This window comes from Equus przewalskii, chromosome 2 (assembly GCF_037783145.1).
Source record: "Equus przewalskii isolate Varuska chromosome 2, EquPr2, whole genome shotgun sequence".
NCBI classification, from domain to species: Eukaryota; Metazoa; Chordata; class Mammalia; order Perissodactyla; family Equidae; genus Equus; species Equus przewalskii.
This window is the reverse complement of record NC_091832.1, coordinates 17,888,707-17,915,001: the sequence shown is the minus strand read 5'-3', so window position 1 is coordinate 17,915,001 and position 26,295 is coordinate 17,888,707. Positions and strand designations below refer to the sequence as shown.

The following is a 26,295-nucleotide window of genomic DNA, read 5'->3' as shown; positions in this document are numbered from 1 at the left end:
TTTTCTTCTTTATTTTTTTGTGTATATTAACCAACTTTTTCCTCTCCCCTTCCTTATTATCTTATATGGGGAGTACTGGTGGAGGTTAATTTTGTGATTTAGTCTTTCACTCACGGGATGTTGAGGCGGGGTTATGACTCAAGTAGATGAGTTAATACCACTCTGAGATGGATACAGCAATGGATGGGACTTGGTGTCTTCTTCTTTGGGGGGCGAGACCCGTCTTCGTCTGCTCGGGCTGCCATAGCAAAATACCACAGAGTGGGTGGCTTAACCAACAGAAATTAATTTTTTCACAGTCTGGAAGCTAGAAGTCCGAGATCAAGGTGTTGGCAGGTTTGGTTTCTCCCCAGGCCTCTCTCCTTGGCTTATAGGTGGCCACTTTCTCATTGTGTCTTCACATGGCCTTTCCTCTGTGCACAGGTGTCCCTGGTATCTGTGTGTCCAAATTTCCTCCTCTTATAAGGACAGCAGTCAGGTTGGCTAGGGCCCACCCTAACAGCCTCATTTTAACTTAACCCCCTCTTTAAAGGCTCTGTCTTCAAGCACAGTCACATTCTGAGGTACTCGGAGCTGGGCTTCAACATAGGAATTTGCTGGAACACAATTCAGCTTATAATAACATCTATATTTATGTGAAGGATAGTTGCATCATATTAGGGGGAACATTGATGCTGTTTGAAAGCTAAATATGGATAGAAGAGTGTGCTGACTAGCCAAAGGGGTAGATAATATCAGATTGTTGGCATCTTAGCACCATTCTCACTTCGTTCTATGATTTCCCCCATCTCTGGGGAGCTGGAAGCCTCAAACTACATTTCCTAGATTCCCTTGACAGCAGGGTTCTAGATTGTGCCCTGCAAATGAGAAGTGCTCACGTGATATTTGGAAGGCAGAAGGAAAGAGAAAGCCACCAGCGTTCCATCAGTGGTGAAGAGCCCTAGGGCTTCTGCAGAGGTCAGATGGGGTCTGGGTGCAGTTTCCAGGATCCTCCTGTGATTCATCCACTTTGGCGCCCCTAACAGCTGAGATCATTGTGGGTGGTTCTTTGTGATTCCCGTACTTGCTGATTTTCTAAAGATTAGCAGATATATTTTTGGCTGCAGGATCCTTTGCAAAATATTTCTCAGTTTTATATTATCATTACTAAACCCTCTTCCTCTTTCTCAAGAGGAAGCCTAGCTGGGCGGATCAAGTCGGAATAGTCTGGTTCTCCAACCAGGAGAAGAGGCAGGGAGCTGCTTCCTTATCAGCTCTCATTACATCCTTAGGGCTTGCCTTCCAACATTTTTCCCAAGGAAACTCTGCAACAGGAGGTTGGTTGCAGGCCATTTAGGGTGATGGACCAAACATTGAATTTAGGATCAGAACACTTTAGTTTTAGTCCCAGCCTTACTTTGTAATTGCTACATGACCTAGGGCATAACCCTTGCCTTCTTGGGCCGTTCCCCGTGTATAAAATGGGAGTAAGGAAGAGAAGAACAAATGTGAATAATAGCTAACATTTACATACTCTTTCCTATGTTCCAATCCTTTAAGGACTTTTCATATATCCACCCATTTAATTATCACAAAAATTGTATGAGAAAGGTACTATTCTTATCTTACAATTGGGGAAACAGACATTAAGAAATTTGCCCAAGTCACCCAGGAAGTCGGTGTCCTCTTTGGGGCTTTTAGCCTTTAAGCTATTTGGCCTCTTGTTACATGAAAATGTGTGATAAATGGCAATTGATCTATAGTTTGGAAATGACTGCTTTGGGTTATAGCGCCCTCTCTCCCTAGTACTTTGGACTCCCCAAACAAAGTAGGAATTCATTGGATCCAGGAACTAAAGACAAGAATCTCTTTCTATTTCTCCCTCTCATATGTCATTCTTCCTCTCTGCACACCATTCCTCAGCTTTTTGTTCCACGTGGCAGGCAGAAGATGGCCAACCCACAGCTCTCAAGCGTACTTCTCCTCTGTTCAAGTGACCCTCCCCGAGTGAATTGGACACTCCTGATTCTAATTATATTTCCCTGAGAGAGAGAGAGAGACACCCTATTAGCCAAGCTAGAATCAGGAATGGGTTGCTAGTCCAATCAACTGACCACAAAGGGCAATCAAGTAGCCCAAACTTGGTACGGAGGGCTGCCAACTTGGGGGTGAGTGGGCAGAGGTCCTCAGGAGGCGGTATTTTAGCTCTCTTGACTATAGAGATATTTAAGGTCCTGCGCAGCATTTTTCATTGGCTAAGGGACAGTAATACGTCTTTCTCCTTATGGGAAATCCTCTTTCTACTCCAGGCCTGGCAGCCACCCTCAACTGTCCAGGGACAGCTCAGCTAAAGTAGAAAGAGCCCTATGTGCAATCTGAAGTCCTGGGTTGGGATCGACTTCCAGTTCATCACTTACTGGCTGTGTAACCTTGGGCAAGTTATATAACCTCTCTGAGCCTCTGTGTAGTTACGTCAGAAAAATCAGAAAATACAAACAATCGTAACTAGAAAAAGAAAATCACACTCTTTGTCCCTTTCTTTCTCCCTTTCACCCAGGCTCCTTTTTATGTAACTCACACAAGCAGAGACTGGAGGAGTCTAAGCTAAGGGTTTAGTTTCAAAGCTTTGGCAGGGCCTTTGTGTCTTTGCCTAGAAAAGGGAGAAGCCATTAAGAGGTACCTGACTCTTCAATAGGCTTGTTCATTATTCCCAGCAGGCCTAAGAGAACACAGTTTGAAAGGCCAAGGATCAAAGAAAGAAAGAAAACTGTTCCATATTGCAAACAGAAGTCCTAACTCCCTGGCGAGAGAGGCAGCTTTGCAAATTATGGAGGTAGATGGAGAGAAGTAGCTAACTCAGGGACGATTGGTGAAATCCAAGAGTGGAGAATTGTCTAAATCCTCAGGGGAAGGGAGCTGAGGTGTTAGATAGGACAGGTATGGGAGGGGTAGGTTTCCCCTTCCTGTTCTGACACAGTCAGTGGCCGCCGGGCCACTTCTACCCCACAGGGTCACTTAAAGGAAGTTAGAAAAGGGCGCCCCCTCTCTGAGTGGATGCAGCTCTGGGGTAGGTGCAGGGTTTGGTGAGTGGAGTGTGGGCTGGCCACCTTACACACTGCACGATCTCCAAGTCTACACTCAGTGGCCCTGAGTGCCAGCCCTCACTGGAGACTACAAGGCTGCAAGGAACATCTGCTAACAAGAGTGGACCCAAATGAAGCCAAAACAGGGGTGATGCCCAGGGTTCTCCCCTATCTTGAGGCAGAGCTGGTGGGATGAGAAAAGGAGAAGCCAAACCCACAGGTTTTATATGTGGTCCAGCTCCCTACCTCTGAGATTACTTAAAATTGCCCCTAACCTCCAATCCCAGATCCCGTTCAGGAAATCTACAGCCTCTTTAAGAATCCTGTGTATTCCTAGGGATTACATTCTCATGTCATCCCTCTGGGTTCCTGATTCCTTCCATATATATGATCTCACCTTTTTCTCCAAGTTTCACAAAAACTACTCATACTAATTATATTAAGTTTAAGTAGTAGATATTACAGAAGATGGGAGGGGGCAGGGAACAGGTGATGGGAGTGTTTACATTGAAGCGATGTACACTTAAACTTTGTATAAGGGAAAACTCCAATCTTAAAATTCTTTTCAGTTATCCTGCCGTTCTATAGGTTTCTCACTGGCATTTAACCCCATGTGTTACCGCGCCAGGTTTGTTTTTGCCCGCTGCCCAGAAAGCCAAACACCAAGACAACGATATTGCAGCAGAGAGAGAGTTTAATCACAACGCAGCCATGTGAGGAAGCAAGAGCATGTCTCAAATCTTCTTCCCCGAAAATAGGGACTCAGGGATATTTATGGGATAGGGGGGCAAGGTGGTCTGAAATGTGGAGATAGGTGATTGGAGGTGAGGTAACTGATGATGTGTGCAAGTGTAGTCAAACTCCGTGCCTCTTCACAGGACACATGCTCACAAAATGGTGGTGTGAGTATGATCTGAGGGTGTAGTTTTTAGCCTCTTGACATCAAGAGGTCACCTATCGGACATCCACATGGGCCCAGTTGATGAATTGGTGGTCTCAACCAGCCTGGAGTGGACGAAGAGGTTCTAATTCCTGCAAAACAGCTCAAACACCCATTACCATGGTGACCCAGCTCCAGGGAGCTGTTATCTACGGGAACCCAGTGGGAGTCAGACAGCATATTGCCTAAGCAGCACAGTTAACAATGGGTGGGTTAAACGCTAAAAGTTATAATCAGTAATTGCAAGAAGGAAGAAACCTTTAGTTCCTAGCTACTTAATCATCAATGGCTAACTCTTTGCTGGTTTTACATGTACACCCAATCTTCCAGAATTTTGCTGGTTTCCATTTCTCTCCCTTTTCTAGCTCCTCCTCCATCTAGAACTGCCTTCTCTACTCCAAATTTGTCTTCCTCTGTTATGTAGAGCAATTTGGCTCTCCCCAACTCTGAATCTACAACACAGAAATCTAAACTCATCAAGAGGGGTCTTATACTTAATGGAATCCATCCTTCTTGTTAATACCATTACACAGAAAACAGTTGTAAGAACCTATGAAAAAAAAATGTTAGCTTTGTTCAACCATGCAATTTCCTGGTGAACCTCCTGGGTAATGTGATACTTAATAAATAGGAGGCAGAGAACATTAGATAAAGTTAGAAGTAGAGTGATTTTTCAGCGGACTAAAAACTTAAATTGTCACCTTGACCTCCACGTTGCTGGGAAATGTGGAATATTCTGCAATATCTAGTTTAGACAGGAATATATTGATCTTTTATTAACTTGATCTTTAAGTAGAAAGCAGGGTCTCTCACTAATGAAATCTTCAATTTGTCACTCCCTGAAGTATGGAAGAGATGAAGTCGGGTTTTCTAGGGGTCTGAAGATTACATAGTTTTACAAGGTGCTTTTCTTAAATGGTCGTTCTTAAAAATTAAAAAAAAATTATTATTAAAAATGTAACTCAATGAGACTTCAGTGTCCTGCTTGGGCAATGATGGAGGGGTGGGGTGTTACACCTGGGAAGTGCTAACATTAGTTAAATTACTTTGCATAATTTTGCTTAAAGGTGGAGGTACTTAAGTCAATGCAAATCCAGGATGTTTTTATTGTCCATGACTTGGGGGCAGAGATCAAAGGAAAAAGTCTCACTCCCAGTTAAGCTGAATAAGTCAGAGAGTGTGCTGTGTTCCAAGAAGTTCAAATACAGCCCATCCGGACTTCGGTGACTCATAGCTCGTATCTCCGATGGTAGAGAGGTGGGGCCAGCGGAAGTCCCAACGGACTACAAACTCTTCTCTCACTGTTCTGTGGGAAAGAGAGGAGTAAGCTGAAATACAGTTTCCTAATCAAGATATTTAGGATCATCTTTTGCAATGGGATCTCATGGATGTCCACGCAGCTAGCAATCTGCCAGGATTCTTGGGAAGGGCAAAAAGCAGTGATTACTGAGTTAAGGGTATGGAAGTCGAGTGACTTGGGATGGCCAGGACAGAAGCTTTCTCAGAGGGTCAGCAAAATAGAAGGTCCCAGGGACATAGCATTTGCTGTTCTTTTCCCCAGCTCCTCATGTTATCAACATCCGGAATACCCTTTTCCTGGTGGCTGTCACAAAACCTGGGAAGAGGGGTTGTCAACTTGGTTGCAAACAGGTGGAGTCCTTTTTAAGAAAAAGAATTCATAAGTATGAATACAAAACTAGGTGCAGGGCCTCATGCAAGAGAGGAGTCCTCAATCTTAAGCTTCGTTAGCTTTCATGATAAATATGTCTCTATTTCTGCCTGAGATTTAGAAAATCTTTTTCTGCCCACTATATTCCTGGCCATTGGTCCTTCCGGAAGTCATCAGGGAAGAGGATCAAAATCCACCATATTCATTCCTGCTGAGTCACGGCGTAACTTCAGAGCAGCAGCCCCGGGATATCCTTTCACTAGCTCAACACAGGTCAACTTTGTAATGAGAGAACTGAGTATAACAGTAGGAATTTATCTGGAGAACGTCAGGTTATTATGACTATTTTTCCAGCATTCTCATGCTGCTTGCTCCAAGGCTGTTTGCTCTAGCTGCACAGTGAAGTGTGGAGAACAGCCAAGATGATTAGGCCAAGTTCTGCTATTTATAACTTCCCATACCAGTCCAGCAACACAGCCCTCCTTTCTTTTTGCTTGCTAGGGGATCGCACCATTTTTATGAGATGGCCCCTGGCTTCCTACAGTGTGGCTAGGGATCACACAGGAGGCTATGTTTTCCAGTTGTCTTTTAAATTGGCCCCTGACTATATGTCTAATATGATCTGATTTATACTTTGCAAAGTTCCCTTTGGCTGTTGTGTGGAGAACTGATAGTGGGGACAAGAGTGAAAGCAGGCAGATAAGTTAGGGCGCTACTGCAGTAGGCTGGGCAAGAGATGATGGGGGTTTAGACTTGGCAGGTAGGACTTCAGGGAAGAGGTTAGATTCTGGTTATCTTTTGAAAGAAGAGTCGACAGGACTGCTGATGAATTGGATGTGGGGTGAGCACTGTGGGGTGAGAAGGAAAAGAGGATTCATGGTTGCTTCTTAGGGTTTTTGCTTGAACTACTACACAAAATTTCAGAAAAATGGACAGGCCAGCCCGGTGGCGTAGTAGTTAAGTTCATGTGCTCAGCTTTGGCAACCGAATGTTCGCAGGTGCGGATCCTGTGTGCAGACCGACACACCACTCATCAACCCACGCTGTGGCAGTGTGCCACATACAAATTAGAGGAAGATTGGCACAGATGTTAGCTCAGGGACAATCTTCCTCGAGCAAAAAGAGGAGGATTGGCAATAGAGATTAGCTTAGAGCCAATCTTCCTCACCAAAAAAAAAAAAAAAAAAGGTTTCAGAAAAGTGGAAGACTGGGGCAAGTGCAGGTTTGGAAAAAAAAGAATCAAGAATTGTCTTTTGATCATGAAATTGACCAAGTCAAACTCCACAGACTATGGGACACGTATTCTAAACAATGCAAATTTTAAAATCAGTCACTAACCTATCCATCCATTAAAAAACATGCTCTATAAATACCAATGCAAATAATATATTTATGCAAATAAATTTTGTTCCTTTACCCTGACATGGAGAAGTCCACGTCCTGTCAGGGTTAGAACTAGGTCAGCATTACCAAATTCCACTTCCTCTGGAGACTTCCAAGGTTTAAAAATAAATAAATAAATATAAGAAGTAAAACTCAAATGACCGCCACATTTGCAGGCCAAACAGTGATATCCAAAAGGCAGTCTCAAGGTTTAATTATCAGCAATAGGTAATTCTGAAAGAGAATCTTGTTAAGTGGGGGAAAGTCTTCTATGTGCCGTCTTCTTAATTAATTGTTTAATTAATGTAATAATCTCACATGCAAACAGAAAAAGCACCCAACCCCTTCCAGAAGGAGATGACCCATGTCCAGTTATGGCATACATTCCTTCCCTGACTGTATTCATTCATTTAACAAACATGCCATGAATGTCTTTTATGTGCCAGGCGCAGTGCTGCATTATGAGAACCTGGTTATGAACCGAACATCTTCCCTGTCCCTATGGAGCCTGCGGTCCGGTTGGGGAGATAGAAAAATAAACACATGGGGACTTCCAACTTCAGCAATCTGGAACACTACATAACCTGGAAATGTTCTTATGATAAACCCTTAGAAATGCTGGCTAAAATTTAAGGAAATGCATTACTGAACTGGTAAGAAGAAAGAGAAATCTCCAGGGTCCAAAGTGAAGAGCGAGCTGAAAACCAGAGTGGTAAGCACGAGAGCAGATGATGAAGCTACCCAGAGGAAGGACTTAATCCCAGTCATCTAAAATATTCTAAGATCTATTCAATGTGGGAGGGGACTACACGGGGCTTGAACCCCAGGAGGTGAGAATCACTGAGTGCTACCCTGAGGTCTGGCTACCACAACCTACCGGGCAGAGCACTAGACTAAGTGAGGTGCTGGCCAAGGACAAGAGAATGCGGGTTGGTGGGGAGAGAGGGAAGTCATAAATACTATAATCAGTTCCGTAAGTGAAGACTATTGCCTCTACTGGTATTTCCTTCTTTGCTGTGTCATAGATATGTTTTCTCTTTTATTGAGGTATAACTTTGTGAGATAGAAAATATGTATACTGGTCTCTGCCTCCAGTTCTCGGCACAAAGCTCCTAAAACTCTCATAATTTCCTAAGTGAGAGGAGCAGTAGGAGCATCTTTTGTTCTAATAGTTGGTCTTTGATCCCAGGTGCTGACAAAGAGCTCTTAAATCCTTTGAAATTTCCTGGGTGATAGGAGTGTCTTTTGTTCTAATGAGGTGACTCTTGGTGGGCTCCTGGATGGGGGCTGGTCACCAGAAAGACCAAGGCATGATTAGAAGCTTGGAATTTTTCGCCCCATCCCCCATTCTCCAGAGAGGAGAGAGGGGCTGGAAATGGAGTTAATAATGGATCATGCCTACATGATGAAGTCTTCATAAAAGTCCCAAAAGTTGTAGTTCAAAGAATTTCCAGTTGGTGAACATGTGGAGGTGCAGGGAGAGTGGCGTGCTCAGAGAAGGCATGGAAGCTCCATGCCCCTTCCCACATACCTTGCCCTATGTATCCCTTCTATCTGGATGTTTATTTGTGTCCTCTCTCTCTCTCTTTTTCTTTTTTTTTTTTTTTTACTGAGGAACATTTGCCCTGAGCTAACATCCGTGCCAATCTTCCTCTATTTTTTTTTTAGCATGTGGGCATCCAGGACAGCATGGCTGCTAACAGAGCAGTGTAAACCCAGGAACCAAACCCAGCCTGAAGAAGCAGAGCACGCTGAACTTAACCACCAGGCCACTGGGGCCGGCCCTATCTGTGTTCTTTATCATACTTTTTATAATAAACTGGTAAACAGTAAGTAAATGGTTTTTCTGAGTCCTGTCAGCCACTGTAGCAAGATAATCAAGCTTGAAGAGGGAGTCGTGGGAGCCTCCAGTTTATAGCCACTTAGTCAGAAACACAGGTGACAACCTGGACTTTCAATAGGCATCTGAAGTTGGGGGGCGGCAGTCTTATAGGACTGAGCCCTTAACCTGTGGGATCTGATGCTGTCTCCAGCTCAATACTGGCAAAATTGAGTTAAATTGTAGGACACACAGCTGGTGTCACAGAGAATTGCTTATTGTGGGGGAAAAAACCTACCCGTTGGTGTCATAAGTGTCATGTGTTTAGTAGTGGTGTGACAATAAAGGAGAAACAGGAGGACGCCTGGGTTTTTTCTTCTCAAACTTACATACGGTAATATGCAGAAAGTCAGATATATTTAAAAAGTAATTATCCTCCTCTTTCCCTTTCCCTTCCCCTAGAATTGTGTATGATGTGGGCCGGTGATGGTTACATTTGTCATTTTGTCCACAAGTTGCAAAATAGGAAGTGGGATCATGATGGAGCCAGGGAAGGAATGGGTGCCGTAATTGGACAGGGTTTTCTCCCTTTGGAAGGAGTTGAGTGTATTTTTTGTTTGCGTGTGAGATAATTACATTATGTTAGGAAGAGGCATTTAAAAAATTGTAAGTGGTATGAAAAAAAGTGGGAGGATGTTGCTTGGCAACCCATGGTTGGAATGCAGAGGACATCTGTTGTTTTTCTCCATCAGCATTCTATCTCCTTCTTTTGGAGAATGCCTCCTCCCCCACGGCACACTGGCTTGGTGGGGCTGTCAATCATGGTTCTCAGCCCCTCCCTATTCAGAGGATGGCATCCAATTCCAACTAGGCCAATGGGAAGTGCTTTCTCTGGAAGAATATCTTAGTGGGAGACAGGAGAACAGGAAACTTTTGAAGCTGATTCATTCAGGGAAAGCATCCTAAGGGACTTTCTATTCATTTCTGCTACCTACATATCCAGAGCTGCCCTGCTTCCTGAATATCCTGATGCTTGGCTGTTCAGATTGTCTTTTGATTTTGTGAATTTTCATGTTTTCTTTCAACAATCCTTTATGTTCCCCCTTCAGCTAGTCAGAGTTGATTTCTGTTGCTTGTAGTGATAGGACTTTAATTAGTAGTTAATCTCTTAATATTAAGCTCAATTAGCAGGACACTAAACTCAGAAGTGTACTATAGGTAGCAAAGAAGACCCCCAAATGAGATGATATTTAGTGATTCAGCTTTTTCAACGCCTCCATAGTAATCTTCTTCCCAGACACACCTCCCTAGTGTCTGGATTGGAAAGGTTTCAGGAAGGGTACCAGTAGTTGCTGATACATCGTATTCAGAATCACTACCTAGGGTATGGCCTTACAGGTTTTAAACTGCAAAAAACTTCAAAGAGCGCCATTCGCATAGATTACGATGTGAATGGTGTCCTTAGTGTTGTGCAGTGCAGTGACCTGTTACTCCCCTCTCCTAGTGCCTGTTGCTGGATTTGGCTTTTTGTGCCAGCTACATGCAACTCTCTTCTCGAAATTTCTCTGAAGTGCATAGTTGAGCTTCTTTGCAATCAGTCAGGGCATACCAATCCATCAGCTGGTTTTGTATGTGTCTGAATCAAACAGTGGACAGAGATCAAGACTTTGTTTCTCGGGAGGTTCCTGGGAAATCAATGGATACACTGAATGTTTGCACCTTCCCAAATTCTTACATTGCAGCCCTAACCCTTGGCATGGCTGTATTGGAGACGAAGCATCTAAGGAAGCAATTAAGGTTAAATGAAGTCATGACGGTGGGTCCTTGATCCAATAGGATTAGTGTCCTTATAAAAAGAGAAGCCAGAGAACTCAATTCTCCCTCTCTCTCCACAAGCATGCACTGAGGAAAGGCTGTGTGAGGACATAGCAAGAAGGCGGCCACCTGCAAGCCAGGAAGAGAGTCCTCACCAGAAACTGAATTGGCTGGCAACTTGATCTTAGACTTTTCTGCCTCCAGAACTACGAAAAAAAAAGTCTGTGGTATTTTGTTATGGCAGCCTGGGCTAAGACAGACTTAAATAGAAATGTGGCGATGACAGATATTAATGAATTTTACTTATCAGAAGCACTGACTCCCAAACTGTATCCAATCTAGCCACTTTACTACATAAACAAGTTAAAGTGAATTGAGTGTCTTTTTTTTGAGGAAGATTAGCTCTGAGCTAACATCTGCTGCCAATCCTCCTCTTTTTGCTGAGGAAGACTGGCCCTGAGCTAACAACCGTGCCTATCTTCCTCTACTTTATATGTGGGATGCCTACCACAGCATGGCGTGCCAAGCAGTGCCATGTCCGCACCCAGGATCCTAACCAGCGAACCCCAGGCCGCCAAAGCAGAACATGCGCACTTAACAGCTGTGCCACCAGGCCAGCCCCTGAATGTCTTTTTATTTGTTGTGGAGAAGGACAGGTGAATGAAAAATGTGGGTGAGAATAGAATCAACTGTTTTTCTGTTTTCTTCAACATATAATCCATAAATATCTTGTCACTATAGCAAAGTAATTATCACACCACCACTACCAAACACACGTGCACAAATACACGTAAGCATTAAAAAAGAAATGATATTAGTCATTAGGGAAAAGCCAATTGAAGCTACAATGAAATACCACTTCTACCACCCACTCCTACCACCCACTAGGCCTGCTATAATCAAAAAGAGAGACAATAGCAAGTGTTAGAGAGAATGTTGAGCAATTGGAGCCCTGACACATTGCTGGTGGGAATGTAAAATGGTATAGCCACTGTGGAAAATAGGTTGGCATTTTCTCAAAAAGTTAAACATAGAGTTGCCATATGACCCGGCAGTTTTATTGCCAGGTATATACCCAAGAAAATCGAAAACATATGTTCATACAAAAACTTGCACACAAATATCCATAGTAGTACTATTCATAACAGCCAAAAAGTAGAAACAACCCAAATGTCCATCAACTGGTGAAGGAATAAACAAAATGTGGCATATCTATCAATGAAATAGTATTCTGTCATAAAAAAGAATGACGTAGTGATATTTGCTGCCACATGGATAAACCTTAAAAACATTCCACTTAGTGAAAGAAGCCAGACACAGAAGGCTACATATTGTATGTTCCATTTATATGAAATACACAGAATAGGCAAATTCATAGAGACAGAAAGTAGATAACTGGTTGTCAGATGCTGGGTTGGGGGCATGGGAAATGACTGCTAAGGGGTATAGGGCTTCTTTTTGGGTTGATAAAAACATGCTGGAATTAGATAGTGGTGATGGTTGCCAGACCTCATAAATATACTAAAAACTACTGAATTGTACACTTATAATGGTGAATTTTATAGTATGTGAATTATAGCTCAAAAAAGAAAACCAGAAAAGACGGCAAGCTAACTTCTATACTTATAGATCTTGGACAATCAGCAATTTGGCAACAACATCCAACTTTGCATTTTCTACCAAAATGTTAAGCAAGAAAGAATTACTTAAAGAGCAAGGAGAAAGAGCTGATTATAAATGATGAAACATTAATTTAAAAAAAATCTAGGGGCCAGCCATGTGGCGCAGCGGTTAAGTGCGCATGTTGTGCTTTGGCGGGCTGGGCTTCGCCGGTTCGGATCCCAGGTGCGGACATGGCACCGCTTGACATGCCATGCGGTGGTAGGCGTCCCACATAGGAAGTAGAGAAAGATGGGCACGGATGTTAGCTCAAGGCCAGTCTTCCTCAGCGAAAAGAGGAAGATTGGCAGCAGTTAGCTCAGGGCTAGTCTTCCTCAAAACAAAAAAGAACTATATTGTATACAAGCCTAATTATAAATTCAATACAAAATTGTACAAAATGTAAATAATACCTAAATGCACAGTGAAGAAAGTTAAAGTCTCCTAAATTCTATTGTATGAGTTAATGTATGTTGGCAGTTTAACAAAACCTGACATCTCAAATGCCTAATAAAACAAAAGTTTATTTTCCACTTCTGAAATCCAAACTAGGAGTTCGTTACTGATAAATAATCTGATCTCTGCCAAGCAATGATTCAAGCACCCAGGATCCTTTCATTTTGTGTCTGCATCTTGAACACAGAGCTTCCAAAGTTGCCAAAGAAGGAGAAAGAGTATGGAGAATTGTCCACAGGTCCATTGACCAGATCTCAGGCACATGGGCATACCTATCTGCAAGGGATGTTGAGAAACATAAGGTAATGAGTGCCCAGGAGCAAGAGGAAAGAGGTTTGTTGAATTGTTGACCAGTCTCTGCCATGCCTACCTCATGGATAACTGTGTCAACAGTTTAGAACGAAGTCCTCCAACTCTTTTTGTATGCATATGTTAATATATAATAGTACTTTTTTTTTTTCCTTTTTTCTCCCCAAAGCCCCCCGGTACATAGCTGTATATTCTTCGTTGTGGGTCCTTCTAGCTGTGGCATGTGGGATGCCGCCTCAGCGTGGTTTGATGAGCAGTGCCATGTCAGCGCCCAGGATTCGAACCAGCGAAACACTGGGCCGCCTGCAGCGGAGCGCGTGAACTTAACCACTCGGCCACGGGGCCAGCCCCTTTAATAGTACTTTTTATGAAAATGGAATCATACTATACATATTGGATGGATAGGCTGTGCACAGATAGGCTGGTTTGGATATAACCCACACTTATTTAGTTGTCCTCCACATACATTCAGGATTTAGAATATACTGATTCAAACCTTGGAGACTTCAAACAGACATTATGCGCTGCTATTCAGATGTTTTCCATGCTGACTCTGATGCTGCCCAGCACATTTTCTCACATGCTAGCCTGTGCCGACGGCTAATCTCAAGTAAGAAGAATTAAGTGGAGGATTCACAGCTCTGTGGAGGTTCATCTTCCTAATACAGTCACATTCTTTACTCCTTCAAAAGAAAAATTGACATTCTCTGGCTTTTAATGTTATCGGTTGGTTTTATTTTAACCTCAGATGCTGCTAATCATTCCCATTTCATGGCACATTATCATCATTGATAAATGCAATGCTCTTATATATGTACAAATATATATATAAATATATGTAATATATATAAATTTATAAATATATATATAAGTATGTATATTCCCTTTCATTCCATAACCCACTTCCTTTTCCAGCCCAGAGACAACCACTGTAATGTGCTTAACATGTATCTTTGTGTTTGTGTTGGCAAAATGTGTATTGGTTTGCGTCCATATATTTTAAATTTGCATAAGTGGTTTGTGTTTTAAAAACATCACTGTTTTTAAGTTCAAAATTCATCTTCGTCGTTAAGTGTACATCTAATGCATTGCTCCCGACTGCTGTGTAGTACTCCGTGGTGTACATTCACCATATTTTACGCATTTACTCTCCAAATGATGGGAACCCAGATTGTCTCTGCTCCTCCATACCGCAAATAATGCCTCAATTAATGTTCTAGCTCACGACCCCTTAAGGACTTGTGTGGGAATTTCATTGAGATATAGACTAGGAGCAGACTGGCTGGGTTCTCATGTATACATACACACTACTGGACTATGTGCCACCATATCGCTCTCTACAAGTTGCGCCAGTCTTTATTCCCATAATGAGGAGTTCCGATTTTCCCAACAAAGCTCACCATTCTCTCTCTAACTTTTGCTATCTGATTAGATGTAACGCAAAATCTCATTGTTAATTTATATTTTTCTGATCCTAATTTAGTTTAAATATCTTTTCATATGTTTATTACCCTTCTGAGTTTCCTCTTCTGTGTATTACCTACTCGTATCCCTAGCTAATTTGAAAATTGGAGTTGCTGTATTTTTCTTGTTGATATGCAGGAGTTCCTTGTCTTTTCTAGATCAGGGATCAGCGAACTATGGCCCACGACCAAACCTGGCAAAACTCCAGTCTTTGTAAGTAAAGTTTTATCAGAATACAGTCACACCCATTCGCTTACTGCCTACGGCTGCTTTCCTGCTCCAACAGCAGAGTTGAGTATTTGTGTCAGAGACCATCCAGACTGTAAAGCTAGCCTAAAATATTTGCTGTTTGGTCCTTTATAGAAAGAGTTTGCTAAACTCTGCTCTAGATAATAATCTCTTATTGGCATTAGACTTGGCAAATATCTTCTCATTTTGTCATCTGTCTTTTTCTTTTTTTTTTTTTAAAGATTGGCACCTGAGCTAACAACTGTTGCCAATCTTTTTTTTTGTTTTCTGCTTTATCTCCCCAACTCCCCGCCCCCCGTACATAGTTGTATATCTTAGTTGCAGGTCCTTCTAGTTGTGGCTCATGGGACACTGTCTCAACGTGGCCTGACAAGCAGTGCCATGTCCGCGCCCAGGATCGGAACACTGGGCCGCCGCAGCGGAGCGCGCGAACTTAACCCCTCGGCCACGGAGCTGGCCCTGTCATCTGTCTTTTAACTTTGCCCATACAGTCCTTCACTGAACCCCAAATTTTGATTTTAATATAATCAAATCCATTAATTTTTCACTCCAAGTTACACTTTTTTAAGTTTTAAAAAAAATTCTTCCCTGCCCCAGGTTACAAAAATATCTTCCTACTTTTTTTTCTATTAAATTAATAATTTCACGTTTTAGTTTAGTTCTTCAACCCATTTGGAGCTCACCTTTATATATGATATTAAATAGGCATCTAGTATTATTTTTCTCTGTATAATGAGCCAATTGATCAAGCACTACCTACTAAATAATCCAATTAGCCTTTGTGTTAGTTTCCAATGTATTGCCTCACGGTTCTAAATCTACCCTTCATTGTCTGCTCAGCTAAAATTAAGATTATCCCTTTAAATATTTCTCTCTTGCCGTCTTGCCTGATGTTAAACTTTGTCAGTAGAGGATGCTGGAGAGACAATGGAGAAAAAGTTTTTCCTCTTTCTGGCTCTTGCAGTACGCAGTTTCTGTGGTACTAAGCTTGCAGCACACGGCTTCTCCAGCACCTGGTTTCTACCATGTGCAGAGGTCTGCAGTACCCACTATCCAGCAGCTTCCCCTGGCATTCCCTTGGATAGATTTCCAGCAAATTCCACAGGTGCCTCAACTTAGCCACTTCTCCACCATCCAGTGAAGAGGCCACTCCCTCTTCAACCCATTCTGGGTCTAGGCTGTACAGCAAGGGAAAGTCTTCTTTGGGCATTTTATCTTGACCTAGAGGCAGTGTCTCTTTCTTATACCTGAGGTTCTTGTATTATTTACAGCTCTCTTTATTTCTTACTACCCTGTTCAAATTACTGTGTGATTTCTGTCTCTTGGTTGGACCCTAACTGATATATTCATATTCTCATTGATTTGTACTACAGTTTTATCAAATATTAAATTCTCATATTTGTACATGGGTCTATCTCTGAGATCTCTATTTTGTTCTATTGGCCTATTGGTCTAATTTAATCTTAAATGAAATATTAGGTGCAGAGTCCCTAGCCGTTACCCAACACATAGTAGGAACTCTTTAAATGGTAGCTATATTGATCATGGTAGAGACTATCCATCTTTGTCCTCACAGAGTACCTACCTGAGACCGGTAATCTGGCTTTGGTTTGATTTTATGGGCTGGAAGAAGGGAGGCAGCCCCAGTAGGGGAGAGGTGCTTGTTTCCTGGTTCAAACAACTTATAAATGAACGAAAATCCAAAAATCAATGGATTTTTCTGACTTTAAGCCACTCCTTTAGCCGTCATCCATAATTTACATTCATGCAGGCATTCATTCCTATAGCGATTCTGGTAGATCTATTCTATAATTTTTAAATTTTCTTGGACATAATTAATCATCATAAACCTGTCCGATGCAACCTCATGTAGGAACACTAGTGAATGTTCCATGTATACACAGTACTTTGTTTCTTTTACGTTCTTGTTCCAAAAGGGAAGTTTCTCTCACTGATTAAATATAACTGAGCTATAAAACCAAATCTAAACAAACAGAAAAACATCTCCCATTCTTAGAAGGGAAGACTTAAAATGCCCAGTCTAGCAAAATTAACACATTTAGTACAATTCTAACAATAAACTTAATAACGTTTTTGAAATGTACAAAATAACCTTTAAGTTAATTTTGAAGATCGTCTCTAGAGATGAACTTCCCTCCATGATGTGGAGTTATCCCTCCCCTTGAACCTGGCCTGGACTTCATGACTCACTGAATCAACAGGGTGCTGACTCACTTAATCAGTAGAATGCCGAGAAAGCATCGTTCTGGGACTTCCAAGGTTAGATCATAAGGAACATTTCGGCTTCCATCTGGATCTCTTGAAATGTTTTCTCTTAAGACACTTTCTCCAAGAACCCAGACACCATGATGTGAGAATCCCAAGCCACGTGAACAGGCCACCTGTAGCCACTCTGATTTACAGCCCCAAGTAAGCTCCCAGTAGAGAACCACCATCAATTTCCACTTATGTGAATGAGCCATCTTAGATATCCAGCCCAGTCAAGACTTCAGATGGTTCCAGCCCCAGCCAGCATCTGACAGTAATCGCATGAGAGACCCCAAACGAGGACTTCCCAGCTGAGCTCAGTCAACCCACCTGAGCATGAAAGATAACAAATTATTGTTTTAATTCACTAAGTTTTAATATGTTTTGTTATGCAACAATAGATAATTGGAGCAGAAATTGATACCAAAAGTGCTATCCCACTGTGACAAAAACCTAAAACATGTGGCAATGGCTTGGGATCAGGGAGCATTTGGAAGTTAGAAGGCCCTCAAGGAGACTATTAGTGAAGATTTGAAGGAGAGAAAGAAAATTGTTATTGGAGGCTGGAGAAAAGGCAACTTCTGTAGTGTAGTAGCAAAAAGTTCAGAAGAATGTCATCTGTGGTAAAATCCAAAATAGAAAGTATACTTAACGTAAGGGTGAATTTGGCCAAGGAGATTTTTAGCCAGCATGTTCAAAGTGCCAACTGGTCTCTTTTAGCTGTCAATGATAAGGTACAGGAAGGGAGAGAAGCTAAAAAGGCAACTGTTCAACTTTCTCGAAGAGTTTAGAGGATATATAAAGGGCTCAGCACAGTCTTTCTAGCCACCAAAAGTTTCTCAAAGGAAGACTACCCTTAAGATAAAGATGAAATCTGGGCCGGCCTGGTGGCAAAGCGGTTAAGTTCCCAGCTGCTTTGGCGGCCCAGGTTTCACCAGTTCAGATCCCAGGTGTGGACCTAGGCACTACTTGGCAAGCCACACTGTGGCAGGCATCTCACATACAAAGTGGAGGAAGGTGGACATGGATGTTAGCTCAGGGCCAGTCTTCCTCAGCAAAAAGAGAAGGATTGGTGGTGAATGTTAGCTTAGGGCCAATCTTCCTCAAAAAATTAAATAAATGAACAAATAAAGATGAAGTCAGGAGTGTAGTTGTAAGACTGTTTGTTAAGACTTTAGAAAGTTTTAAGTGCATTTTTCTTTTTTTTTTTCAAAGATTTTATTTTTTTCCTTTTTCTCCCCAAAGCCCCCTGGTACATAGTTGTATGTTCTTCGTTGTGGGTCCTTCTAGTTGTGGCATGTGGGATGCTGCCTCAGCATGGTTTGATGAGCAGTGCCATGTCCGCACCCAGGATTCGAACCAACGAAACACTGGGCCGCCTGCGGCGGAGCGCACAAACTTAACCACTTGGCCACGGGGCCAGGCCCTTAAGTGCATTTTTCATAGATCCTCACAAGTAATTGAAGTGGCTTCTAAGAATGCTAGAATACTTCCTTTTTTTTTTTTACTAGACAAGAGAGCTTTTAAGAATCTTCAGAAGGTTTCCTATAGCATACTGAGTCTCAGACCAAGGTGGAGAGGGGCCTATCTTGAAGACATTTGTGGGTGTAGCTTTCGAGAATCTAAATAAAATTCATAGAACACATAAAAATGTAAGAGAACTACATTTGTAGAAGAACCACCAGCTTCAAGTAAAAAGGACAGTTCAAAATGAAAAGAGCCCCGGGAAGTCGGAACTTCCTATGGGCAAGAAGCAGGCTCTGAAACTACACAGTCAAGAACGTAAGCCACTTCTTATGGAAAAGAAAGAATGACTCAAGGAAAAGAACCAAGAGTCCAGAAGGCAGAGCTAAGAGCCACAGGGAATCACTCTCAGGGAGCAGGACTGGGTCCCAGTCAAGGAAATGGAAGTATGTACCTGGCTGGGATTTCAGAATTGATATGGAACGCTGACTGGTGCATCCCTCCTGTTTCCCCCTTTTTGAACAGGAGTGTTCATTGCAGTTATCTTATCCCCATCACACCATTGGATGCTGTGTTTGTGTTACAGACAACTTGATTATTTCTTTAACTGGTCTTTAGATCAAGAGGAACCACACCCAAGGAGCCAAATGTGAAGAGCCTCATGTATACCTGGACCTCATTTAGATGGTGAGACCCTGAACTTTGAGCTGATGCTGTAAGGTGAGGAGACTTTGGGAGTCCTCGGAGGGAGGTGAGTGGATTGTGCACATTCAATGGTTGTGAATTGTGTTGTCCAGAGTGTGGGCTGTGGTGGATAGTCTTTAAATGTGCACACCGTCAGTCTCTACTGTATCTGTAGCATGTCTTCTTTTTTACACTTAATTTTTTTGTGCCTTTTCTTCATTATTTCACCAGAGGTTTGTCTATTACTCTTCTCAAAGAATCAACTTTTGGCTATGTCAATCTTTTTCTATTATTATTATTGAGGTCATAATAGTTTATAACATTGTGAAATTTCAGTTGTACATTATTATCTGTCAGTCACCATATAAATGTACCCTTTTACCCCTTCTGCCCAGCCCCCAAACCCATTCCCCTCTGGTAACCACTAATCTGTTCTCTTTGTCCACATGTTTGTTTATCTTCCACATACGAGTGAAATTATGTGGTGTTTGTCTTTCTCTTTCTGGCTTATTTAGCTTAACATAGTACCCTCAAGGTCCACCCATGTTGTTGCAAATGGGATGATTTTGTCTTTTTACGGCTGAATAGCATTCCACTATATATATATGCCACATCTTCTTTATCCATTCATCAGTTGATGGGCACTTCGGTTGCTTCCACGTCTTGGCTATCGTGATTAACGCTGCAATGAACATGGAGGTGCATGGGACTTTTGGAATTGCTGATTTCAAGTTCTTTGGATAAATACCCTGTAGTGGGATAGCTGGGTTGTATGATATTTCTATTTTTAATTTTTTGAGACATCTCCATACTGCTTTCCATAGTGGCTGCACCAGTTTGCATTCCCACCAGCAGTGTATCAGGTTCCCTTTTCTCCACATCCTCTCCAACATTTGTTATTGTTTGTCTTGGTGATTATAGCCATCCTAACGAGTGTAAGATTATATCTCATTGTAGTCTTGATTTGCATTTCCCTGATGATTAGTGATGATGAACATCTTTTCATGTGCCTATTGGCCATCTGTATCTCTTCTTTGGGAAAATGTCTGTTCAGGTCCTCGGCCATTTTTTGATCAGAGTGTTTGTTTTTCTGATGTTGAGTTGTGTGAGTTCTTTATATATTTTGGAGATTAACTCCTTGTCAGATATATGATTTGCAAATATTTTCTCCCAATTGGTGGGTTATCTTTTTGTTTTGTTCCTGGTTTCCTGCCTTACAGAAGTTCTTTAGTCTGATGAAGTTCCGTTTGTTTATTTTTTCTTTTGTTTCCCTTGCCTGAGTAGACATGGTACTTGAAAAGATCCTTCTAAGACGGATGTCAAACAGTGTATTGCCTATATTTTCTTCTAGGAGTTTTATGGTTTCACATCTTACTTTCAAGTCTTTGATCCATTTTGAGTTAATTTTCGTGTATGGCAAAAGATAATGGACTACTTTCATTCTTTTACATGTGGCTGTCCAGCTTTCCCAACACCATTTATTAAAGAGAGTTTCCTTTCTCCAGTGTATGTTCTTGCCTCCTTTGTTGAAGATTAGCTGTCCATGGATGTGTGGTTTTATTTCTGGGTTTTCAGTTCTGTTCCATTGATCTGTGTATCTGTTTTTGCGCCAGTACCTTGCTGTTTTGATTACTACAGCTTTGTAGTATATTTTGAAGTCAGGGATCGTGATGCCTCCAGCTTTGTTCTTCTTTTCTCGTGATTGCTTTAGTTATTTGAGGTATTTTGTTGCCCCATATGAATTTTAGGATTCTTTGTTCTATTTCTGTGAAGAATGTCGTTGGGATTCTGATTGGGATTGCATTGAATCTGTAGATTGTTTTAGGTAGTATGGACATTTTAACTATATTTATTCTTCCGATCCATGTGCATGGAATATCCTTCCATTGCTTTATGTCATCATCGATTTCTTTCCATAATGTCTTATACTTTTCAGTGTATAGGTCTTTCACCTCCTTGGTTAAATTTATTCCTAGATATTGTATTCTTTTTGTAGCGATTGTAAATGGGGTTGTACACTTGAGTTCTCTTTCTGTTAGTTCAATATTGGAGTATAGAAATGCAACTGATTTTTTTTTAAAGATTTTTTAATTTTTCCCTTTTTCTCCCCAAAGCCCCCCGGTACATAGTTGTATATTCTGAGTTGTGAGTCCTTCTAGTTGTGGCATGTGGGACGCCGCCTCAGCATGGCCTGATGAGCAGTACCATGTCTGCACCCAGGATCAGAACCAACGAAACACTGGGCCACCTGCAGCGAAGCACGCGAACTTAACCGCTCGGCCACAGGGCCGGCCCCGCAACTGATTTTTGTAAGTTGATTTTGTACCCGTAACTTTGCTGTAGATGTTAACTATTTCTAACAGTTTTCTGATGGATTCTTTAGGATTTTCTATATGTAAAATCAGGTCACCTGCAGACAGTGAGAGTTTCACTTCTTCCTTGCCAATTTGGATATCTTTTATTTCTTTTTCTTGCCTAATTTCTCTGGCCAAAACCTCCAGTTCTATGTTGAATAAGAGTGGCAAGAGTGGGCACCCTTGTCTTGTCCCTGTTCTCAGAGGGATGGCTTTCAGTTTTTCCCTGTTGAGTATGATATTGGTTGTGGGTTTGTCATATATGGCCCTTATTATGTTGAGGTACTTTCCTTCTATACTCATTTTATTGAGAGTTTTTATCATAAATGGATGTCGGATCTTGTCAAATGCTTTCTCTGCGTCTTTTGAGATGATCGTGTGATTTTTTGTTTTTTGAGGAAGATTAGCCCTGAGCTAACATCTGTGCCCATCTTCCTCTATTTTATATGTGGGACACCTGCTACAGCATGGCTTGATAAGTGGTGCATAGGTCCTTGGCCCAGGATCTGAACCGGCGAACCCCAGGCCTCTGAAGCAGAGTGAGCAAACTTAACCGCTACTCCACTGGGCCGGCCCCTGAGATGATCATGTGATTTTTATTCCTCATCTTGTTAATGTGGTGAATCACATTGATTGATTTGTGGATGCTGAACCATCCCTGGATCACCGGTATAAATCCGACTTGATCATGTTGTATGATCCTTTAATGTACTGCTGTATTTGATTTGCCAATATTTTGTTGAGGATTTTTTGTATCTATGTTTATCAGTGATATTGGACTGTAATTTTCCTTCTTTGTGTTGTCTTTGTCTGGTTTTGGGATCACAGTGATGTTGGCATTGTAAAATGCCTTAGGAAGTGTTCCATCTTGTTCAACTTTTTGGAATAGTTTGAGAAGCATAGGTACTAAATCTTCATTGAATGTTTGGTGGAATTCTCCAGAGAAGCCATTCGGTCCTGGACTTTTATTTTTTGTGAGGCTTTTGATTACTGTTTCAATCTATTTATTTGTGATTGGTCTATTCAGATTCTCTATTTCTTCTTGATTCAGTTTTGGGAGGTTTTATGACTTTAAGAATTTATTCACTTCTAGATTTGTCCAAATTGTTGACATAGTTTTTCATAGTATTCCCTTATACTCTATTGTATTTCTGTGGTATCCATTGTAATTTCTCCTCTTTCATTTCTAATTTTATTTATTTGAGTCTTCTCTCTTTTTTTGTTAGTGATTCATTTGTTAGCTTTGCTTATCTTCTCAAAGAACTAGCTCTTAGTTTCATTGATCCTTTCTACTGTTTTTTTTTGGTTTCTATTTCATTTATTTCTGCTCTAATTTTTATTATTTCCCTCCTTCTGCTGACTTTGGGCTTTGTTTGTTCTTCTTTTTCTAATTCTGTTAGGTATAGTTTAAGATTGCTTATTTGAGATTTTTCTTGTTTGTTAAGATGGGCCTGTGTTGCTACGAATTTCCTTCTTAGGACCAAGTTTGCTGCATCCCATGTGAGTTGGTATGGTGTATTTTCATTTGTCTCCAGATATTTTTTGATTTCTCTTTTAATTCCTTCAATAATCCATTGGTTGTTTAGTAGCATGTTGTTTAGTCTCCATGTATTTGTTACTTTCCCAGCTTTTTTCTTGTAGTTGATTTCTAGTTTCATAGCATTATGGTCAGAAAAGATGCTTGATATGATTTCAATCTTCTTAAATTTATTGAGCTTGCCACATTTCCCAACATATGGTCTATGCCTGAGAATGGTCCATGCGTACTTGAGAAGAACGTGTATTCTGCTGTTTTGGGATGGAGTGTTCTACATATATCTATTGAGTCCAACTGGTTTAGTTTTTCATTTAATTCCATTATTTCCTTGTTGACTTTCTGTGTGGATGATCTATCCACTGATGTAAGTGGGGTGTTAAGGTCCCCTACTATTATTGTGTTATTGTTAATATCTTCTTTTAGGTTTGTTAATAGTTGATTTATGTGCTTTGGTGCTCCTGTGTTGGGTGCATGTATACTTATAAGTGTCATGTCCTCTTGGTGGAGTGTCCCTTTTATCATTATATACTGCCCCTATTTGTCTCTCATTGCTTTTTTTTTTTTATAGATTTTATTTTTACTTTTTCTCCCAAAGCCCCCCAATACACAGTTGTGTGTATTTTTAGTTGTGGGTCCTTCTAGTTGTGGCATGTGGGATGTCGCCTCAGCATGGCTTGACGAGCAGTGCCATGTCCACACCCAGGATTAGAACTGACGAAACCCTGTGCTGCCACAGCAGAGCATACGAGCTTAACCACTCAGCCACAGGGCCGGCCCCTCATTGCCTTTTTTATCCTGAAGTCTGCTTTGTCTGCTATAAGTATGGCAACACCTGCTTTCTTTTGTTTGCCATTAGCTTGGACTATTGTCTTCCATGCCTTCACTCTGAGCCTGTGTTTATATTTAAAGCTGAGATATGTTTCTTGGAGGTAGCATATTGTTGGATCTCATTTTTTAATCCATCCAGCCACTCTGTGTCTTTTGATTGGAGAATTCAATCCATTTACATTTAGAGTGATTATTGATATATGAGGGCTTAATGCTGCCATTTTATCATTTATTTCCTGATTGTTCTGTATTTCCCTTGTTTCTCATCCCATGTATTTGAGACTGCCAATTCAGTTTGTTAGTTCTCTATGGTTGTTTTCTCAGTTTTCTCTTTATTTATTGTTTGTGTTTCTGTTCTGATTATTTGTTTAGTGGTTACCATGAGCTTTGTATAAAAAAATCTTGCAGATGAGACAGTCTCTTTTCTGATAGCCTCTTATCTTAGTCTAAGCAGCTTCCATCCCTTCCCTCTTCCCCTTCTACGTTATTGTTGTCACAACTTATTCCATTTTGTGTTGTGAGTTTGTGATAAAAATGATGAAATTATAGTTATTTTTGATGTTTTTCTTCCCTTTATCTTTAATCTTGTAATTAAGAGTTTGCTAACCTGTTCTGATAGAGAACTGCAATTTTCTGGTTTTGTCTGCCTATTTATCTCCTTACTCAAGGCTTTATAAACCCTTTCTTTTTTTTCAGATATGAGGGCCTTCTTGATCATTTCTTGTAGGGAGGGTCATGTGGCTATGCACTCCCTCAGCTTTTGTTTATCTAGAAAAGTTTTTATTTCTCCATTATATCTGGAGGATATTTTTGATGGATAGAGTATTCTTGGCTGAAAGTTTTTGTCTTTCAGAGTTTTGAGTATATCATTCCACTTTCTCCTAGCCTATTATGAGAAATCCACTGAAAGTCTGATAGGGGTTCCTTTGTAAGTTATTTTTTTTCTGCCTTGATGCCCTTTATATTTTTTCTTTGTCATTGACTTTTGCCAGTTTACTACTATATGCCTTGGAGAAGGTCTTTTTACATTGGTGCAATTAGGAGTTCTATTAGCTTCTTTTACTTGTAACTCCAGTTCTTTTCCCAGGTTTGGGAAGTTCTCAGCCATTATTTTTTTTTTAAAGATTTTATTTTTTTCCTTTTTCTCCCCAAAGCCTCCTGGTACATAGTTGTATATTCTTAGTTGTGGGTCCTTCTAGTTGTGGCATGTGGGATGCCACCTCATCAAGGCTTGACAAGCGGTGCCATGTCTGCACCCAGGATTCGAACTGGTGAAACCCTTCCCTGCCACAGCGGAGCATGTGAACTTAACCACTTGGCAACAGGGCCAGCCCCTCAGCCATTATTTTTTTTTTTGAACAAGCTTTCTGCTCCTTTCTCTCTCTCTTCTCCCTTTTGAATGCCTATAATCCTTAAGTTGCATTTCCTAATTGAGTTAGTTAGTTTTCAGAGAATTTCTTCATTTCTTTTTAGTTCTTTCTCTTCCTCCATCTAAAGCATTTCTATATTTCTATCCTCCAGATGGTAATTCTGTCCTCTATAATATCAGCTCTGTTATTCAAAGACTCCAGATTTTTCTTTATCTCATCCATCATGTTTTTCATCTCCAACATTTCTGATCAGTTTTTCTTTATAGTTTCTATCTCTTTTGTGAAGAATTCCCTCTGTTCATTAATTTTATTCCTGATTTCATTGAACTGTCTATCTGAATTTTCTTGTAAGCTGTTGAGTATTTTTATGACAGATATTTTGAATTCTTTGTCATTTAAATTGTAAATTTCTGTGCCTTCAGGATTGATTTCTGGGTGCTTGTCATTTTCTTTCTGGTCTGGAGTATTAATATACTTCCTCATATTATTTGATGGGATGGATTTGTGCCTTTGCAAATTGGTGGTATCTGGTCGCAGATTCCACCTGCCACCACTGGGAGGTTGGGGGCAGGAGCTGTGTATTCAGCCTGCTGTGATCACTGGCATCTGTGCCTGTCTTTTGGAATCTATGCTGACAGGGACCATCTGCAATTGACCACTCACATCTGGTGCTTTTGTCACATATGCACAGATGATCTGGCGGGGGTCCCTTTCTCTGGCCAACTGGCCAAGCTGATGTGCCAGGTAGAGGGAGGGGCACTTTCTTTCACATGCGTGATCCTGGGAACATTCTCACTCTGCCCTCACTATCTGCATTCCTGGGGAGCTGGCTTGATGAAGACACCCAGCAATAGCTTAGCCTCCTCTGTGTGGAGCTTTCCCACAGCTGAGAGGCAATTTGGAGAGTGAAGGCATTCCTGTGGAGAGCTGCCTCGCCCCTCTCTCCTTTCAGAGCCTGGCACAGC

The 26,295-nt window shown here is 41.2% G+C and overlaps 1 long non-coding RNA gene across 1 annotated transcript in view; it reads right to left on the bottom strand.

The window, feature by feature from the left end:
• Positions 1–3,738: 3,738 nt before the first annotated feature.
• Positions 3,739–26,295, bottom strand: part of LOC103553560 (uncharacterized) — a 39,222-nt gene continuing 16,665 nt past the window's right edge. Inside the window, exon 5 of the long non-coding RNA XR_011532940.1 lies at positions 3,739–5,308. This is a non-coding gene — a long non-coding RNA (uncharacterized lncRNA). The remainder of the gene's footprint in view (positions 5,309–26,295) is intronic.